The sequence below is a fragment of the Trachymyrmex septentrionalis genome, unplaced genomic scaffold (assembly GCF_001594115.1).
Source record: "Trachymyrmex septentrionalis isolate Tsep2-gDNA-1 unplaced genomic scaffold, Tsep1.0 scaffold60, whole genome shotgun sequence".
NCBI lineage: Eukaryota > Metazoa > Arthropoda > Insecta > Hymenoptera > Formicidae > Trachymyrmex > Trachymyrmex septentrionalis.
In genome coordinates, this window is record NW_017305779.1 from 2,022,583 (window position 1) to 2,028,582 (window position 6,000).

The 6,000-nt window shown below is 36.5% G+C and overlaps 1 protein-coding gene across 5 annotated transcripts in view; it reads left to right on the top strand.

Annotated features, from left to right (window-relative positions):
- The window catches only part of LOC108752459 (lachesin-like), a 158,871-nt gene that overhangs the window by 127,678 nt on the left and 25,193 nt on the right, over nt 1-6,000 (top strand). The gene's annotated exons all lie outside the window — the stretch shown is intronic.

Here is a 6,000-nt window from a genome sequence, read left to right on the forward strand (position 1 = left end):
GTAGTAAGATCCCAAGTTAAATCAACTATAAGCTAGAGAGAGGTTATTTCAGCGTCTCGTCTTGGGCGGAAAATTCTGATCATTCTTGTGGCGTTTATCATTCCCGACTTTCTCGCGATATCATCCGGAAGTCACGGTATTTCCGAGCACTGGAGAGCTACGGCGGTTCTCATAATTTGATGAAAGACCCGAGACGAACGAAGGAAGCGAAATGGACCGTCGTAACGACGAGAGAGTCGCGTCATACCGTTGTGACGAGAAAAAAGATGATATTGAAAGACCAAGGAAAAGGATGAATCGAAAGGACGATCGCAGACGTCACTTTCAACCGCACCGACTTTCATGAGGAAGCCACGGAAACTCTCCCGATGTCGTACAACAACTTTCCTCCGCGATATTGTTTGTTCTGACAACAGCGGGTGTACTGAACCGTTACGAAAATAACGCTCGAATATTTGCTGCGGAATATGATGTAAATATGGAGATAGTTATGACTAGATGGCGGATATAAAAGAGTCGTGTGTGATATTTTATAGGATGTTTATTTGAACCATCGACATTTCTGTCATTTATAACAGACATTTCAGTCATTCCTTTAGGCGAAAGTAAAGAGTTTACATTGCTATTCATTGGTGTTTTTCCTCTCTCGACTATGTAAAATTATTATATTTTATAATAATTCAAAATTATATAAATTAACATATGGGCGTTTTAAAAATGCTTAATTCATATTTTCAACTATCCGTGTTTCGATCAAGATGCATGTAGCACATGATGAAGAATGTAAATTTATCGATATCTATATGTCTTTAATTACTGTCTCTTATAACTTTGGATTTAATTGTTTTCTGATTGCTTTGAAACTCATGTGTTGTTCTCAATCAAAAGAGAGTTCCACGTATTACGACAAACTTCATGTAATCTATCCTTAGGCCCTTTTATGTGTCTGGCCTTAGGCCCTCGACGAATAATCCGTTACTCGGTCTATTCTGAGCTTTTCTCGAGTCGACGAAGTTCCGTTGTAAGCCGCGGCCGTAAGACGCAACGGATGTTGCCTCGTCGGCCGTTCTCGCTCGCCTCTGAATCTCTTACTCGGTTATATCCGCGCTGCGGTGGCGGTGGTGCCGCAACGACCCTACCCAGGACGATACATCGTCAGGGGTGGCCCCGGCGCGAGAGAGTTTGTAGGATCCACTTAAATCCACCGTGATTTACTCGGGCACGCCGCGTCCAAATCTCCCCTCACCCTTCCACCCCCTCGCATCTCCGCCTCTACAGCCGGATGCAGCCACAGCCGCAATAAGTAACCAGGCTTCGGGCTTTTCGGAAACGCCGATGGAAAGCGTTAAGGAGGATTCGTCAGCTGGCGGTTAGCCCTTAATACTAAAATCGCTAATGGTGCTATTTTGGCTCCGCTAATCATTTCATTATTTTTGTTAGATATACAGTACAGAATATTAAAATAATATATGAATGTAATATAGGTATTCTATGATATAAATAATAAGTACTATACGGTTTTTACTAACCGAAGACAAGGATAGAAAACCAATTACTAAAACAGTACCTTCAGCCAGTTCTAGTAAGATGCCATCAGCGATTTTAGTGTTAAGGGTCGGCAAGAGTGACGAGCCAACTCATTTGCACCTCATTTGTGGTGTAGATACAAATCTGCGTTATACTTTATTTTGTCTCGTAGAAGAAATATTTTGTCATGGAATCTTTTTTATCTTACGTTTTGTGAAGTCTGCTAAAGAGTCGAATTTTTACTCTTAAAAATGTTACAATAAATAAAATTATCTGTATTTCAGCTAAGTAGATCGAATGAAATATCAGAATGAATTTCTGTTTTGCAGATAGAATAAGACTCGTTTTTAGCACATATAACGTTTTAAGCGTTTATACGCTTAAAAGTGGACTTATATTTAATACTCCTTTTCTTAGAAGAGGCTAGTGAATTAATTGTATTTCTAATTTTTAGATTTTAATTTTCATACTTAATACTCTTAATTGTTTTCATTATTATTATTTTTTTTAATTATTTAATTAATCCTTTTCTACTCTTTTCCAGTATGTTTGTTATTGTGCGAGATATCGCTGCAAATTTCTCTAAAGCAAAAGAATCGCGCAGATAGAAATCGCGATTTCTTTGACTGAGTTTCTAAGTTGATTATATAATATAATAGTGTATACGGGTAAAAATTCTGTGAGTATTAAAGGGTCGATTCTTTTGTCTGCCGAGAATTAAAAGAGAGAGGCCGCTCGAAGGGATTAGATGAGAGCGTAATTAATTTCGGTGGTACTTCTTATTTTTAACCGGCGGTCTTATTATTGTCCCCCCGCTTTCTTTATTTCACTTCCGATACTTTGTTCAGCCCTTCTCCGAGGGTTGAAAGTGAGATCGTACGAAATACAATAGTATTACAGTACTTCTTTGAATCAAGGGAATTTATGAGATTTTTGCGGAGTGCGTTTCAGCCTTGTCTGTTTAAGCTGAGTTGCGGTGAGAGAAAAAAAGATATTTCTTTTTTTTATTACAACGCGAAAAAATAGCATTACCAATGTTTGTTTGCGCAAATATTGACACAAAATCCTCTCGCACGCTGCATCACATCATTAAGTTCGCAATTTTTCTCGATTTATCTTGTTATTTGTATTTTTTGCTTTGGGAAACGCTAATTAACGGCATATCTCACTGAGCGTACGAATACTATTGCAAAAACACATTGCGCGTTAGTATGCTCGTTAGTATAATTAATATAATAAATAATAATTACAAATGCGAACGTAATGCACTCGCCTAATGTTGCAATTCTTGTAACCGTAGTATTTCTGTCTCTTTTTCCGTGTATCTAAAAATATTACTTTACAGCCATGATGCGCATTTCCCTCCCCTCCTTTAATCTCACAATACTCTTTCGATATGTTCAATCTGCGTTCAAAAAAAAGAGCGGTAAAATTTTTATCCGCACTTTTACATCAAATCCATAAAAATTCAAGTCAAAATGGAAAAAGATTAATATTATTTTATGGCTCTATAGTGAAAAATTGAATGTATTAATCAATATTTCGTTACGTTTTTAAATTGCTCGGTGACATCGGCTATTCTTATTCCTATGCACTACAGTCGCATTATTCTTTGGCATTTTTCATAGATTTCCGATATATGTCAGGAACGAAATTTGCATTTTAACTGAGGAACTGTAGTTTATTTCATCATAAATTCACCAAACAAAGAAATTAGATAAATTGGAATTTCAATGTGTCTAACTAGATGTAAAAAATACCATTGATAACATGTTATTTTAATTATCACAATCTTCAATTGGTGTAAAATGATATCAAATTTTGTCTTCTTCAATTGCTGATATCAAAATAAATATTTAAGAAAATCCTTTTTTCCAGATAAAAACAAGTCCGGCCGATATAAATTGACCCGATATTAGCTATTTTTTTATTCATAAGATCGCAAGTGATTGTATTTTCGTTGATGATCAAACCACATGTTTCCTGAGATTTATGAGCTCCTTCCGCCTCCTTGAGTTGGCAAAAATCTTTTATATCAGCTTTCGGCTTCGGCGAATCCTTTGCGGGTCACACGGGGTGGAGTACCACTTCGATTCGCTCCATCTTCATCGGTGGTCGATGGCGCTGATGACACGCGGGAGAGAGTGCCAGCTTCCATTTTCAATATCGCGCCGACAGTCACCTTCAGGATCCTCGTCTTCACGGCGGATCCTACGAGTCTTGGGCGTCCGTCATTGCTCGCGACGTTATCAGCGCATTCGCCGCGCCAGTTGCCGCGTCGATTTCTATGCGGATGTACATACGTATTGAAATGCAATAAACTGAATTGAAATCAAATATCTGAACTATCGTTGCTAAAAAAAAATATGTTGTCTTATCGTTCGATCCTATTTCACTGGAATCAATCGTCAATCGATTATTTAATCATGAAAAAAAGTTTACATTTTTAATTTAATATTGCATTATATTCGTAAAATTATATTTATCATTAATTTAATATTTACTTAGAAGAAGAAGGAAGATAATAAAAAAGAAGTATATATATATATATATATATATATATATATATATATAAGTACTAAAAAGACATAAATTGTGTTTTTCAATGTTGAGTTTCTCAAGAAATATTTTAATGTTCTGATTGTTTGACAGATTTGCAGTCAACTTTTCTTTTATTAAAAATTCAACGAAAGATAGGATAGGTTGCGCTTGCAATTTAAAGGCGCTTTAAATTTGAAGGATTTATCGATGATACATATATTGGAGTTCCATACGTTGTTTATAATTAAATATCGCGAGATACGTAATCCTCATAAAATAGCAGTACGATAAGTTACGTGTGTAAACATCGAGCGTTTTCATTACGGAAGCTTAACCCATTCGTTATACCAAGCTTGCGATTTTCGGGCATACAAAGGGACATAATTTATGAGAGGGAGAGACCGGAGAGAGAGACATATAAAGATGCGCATTTTCATTAAACGTTTATCATCAAATTAATTTTTATGTCAATATATCGGATATTTATGTTTATCGGAGATTATATGAAATTTCATTCTCTCTCTCTCTCTCTCTCTCTCTCTCTCCTCGCGAGAGCGTTCAAAAGCGGGACAAACACACTAAGAATATGTTTTCAATGTTACATCGCGATGTTATCAAGTATTATCGTTGAAGTTTGCACGGGACGCATGTAATCCGCGTAATCCGTCAAGCAAGGTGGACATAACTGGCACAGCACGATATGGACAAAGTTCGTTTTGGACTATCCGACGCCGGCCGGCACCGGAATAATTGAAAATGTCATGACAATTGCTCACTGAATGCCGCCGTAACTCCACCGTTGACTAATGCAAATGGATATATTCAAATTCTATCGGAGAATTAATAATTTTCGCTCGTATTGATGCCAGCGGCATCGCATGATAGCGACATATCGCGTTGTCAAACTTAACAACGCCGATACTGCATTATATGTTATTAATATCATCGTCAAACTTAAGAGACGTTTCCGAACCGATTCTCGCTCAGTCTTTAGCTAATTAATTTATACTTTCTTCTCTCTCCTTCAGTTGCTCAATATTTCACATTAAATAAAAAGCTTTTCTGAAAAAGGGTAAAGTTTATTTTGAATTGAAAAGGATAATATGTAAATAAGTTCTTATGATTTAATTGCACGAGGCTCGCTTGTAAAATATTCTTCATGTTTAATCTCTTACGGCGATTATTTTTTTCCATATTTTTTTCTCTGAGAAAAATCTATTCTACGTCGAGCAAAGGATTATCACTAAAATGAAGCTAGGAAATTCTGGATCACCTTGATAGCAATCTCTGTGTGTGGACTCGAATTCTTCGCGGAGGATGTATCGACATTCGCGTCACAGAGCTGCATTATTCGCGTTTACACATCTGTCGGAAGATTTTAATGGGTGAAACCATTTGAAACGCGTCGAATATGTTACAGATATTTCGCTCTGTCGCGAATTATACATGCGCTTATATTTTTCCCCGTAATTATTCGCATGTCCGCGAGCAATGCGCCGTAATTAAATTAATCGCGGATGAGTGTCGCGTCAATGCGAAAATCGTGATAATACGATTTTTGGAAAGAGAGAGAGAAAGAGAAAGAGAAAAATAGCAGGAAAACTCTAGGATCATACGCGACGAGGTTTCGCATATATTCGTAGTGAGAGCACTTATCATGAAGCAAGTAAGAATGGATTCCGATCGGAGTTATCTTGTTTTGTGTGTGTGTGTTTAGAAAACATAATCTAGGAAATAATTGAATAATTCCGATCGGAATCCATTCCGAATAATTTTGTAATGCGTACTCTGAATATCTATACTTGATTTTTGTGAGAATAAACACGGAGAGAAATGATTTTGTCATAGAAACAAATCAACGGAAAACAAATGTGATATCTGTTAAAAAAAAAACGATCGATTTATTACGATTGCAAATTAACTCGTTAATAT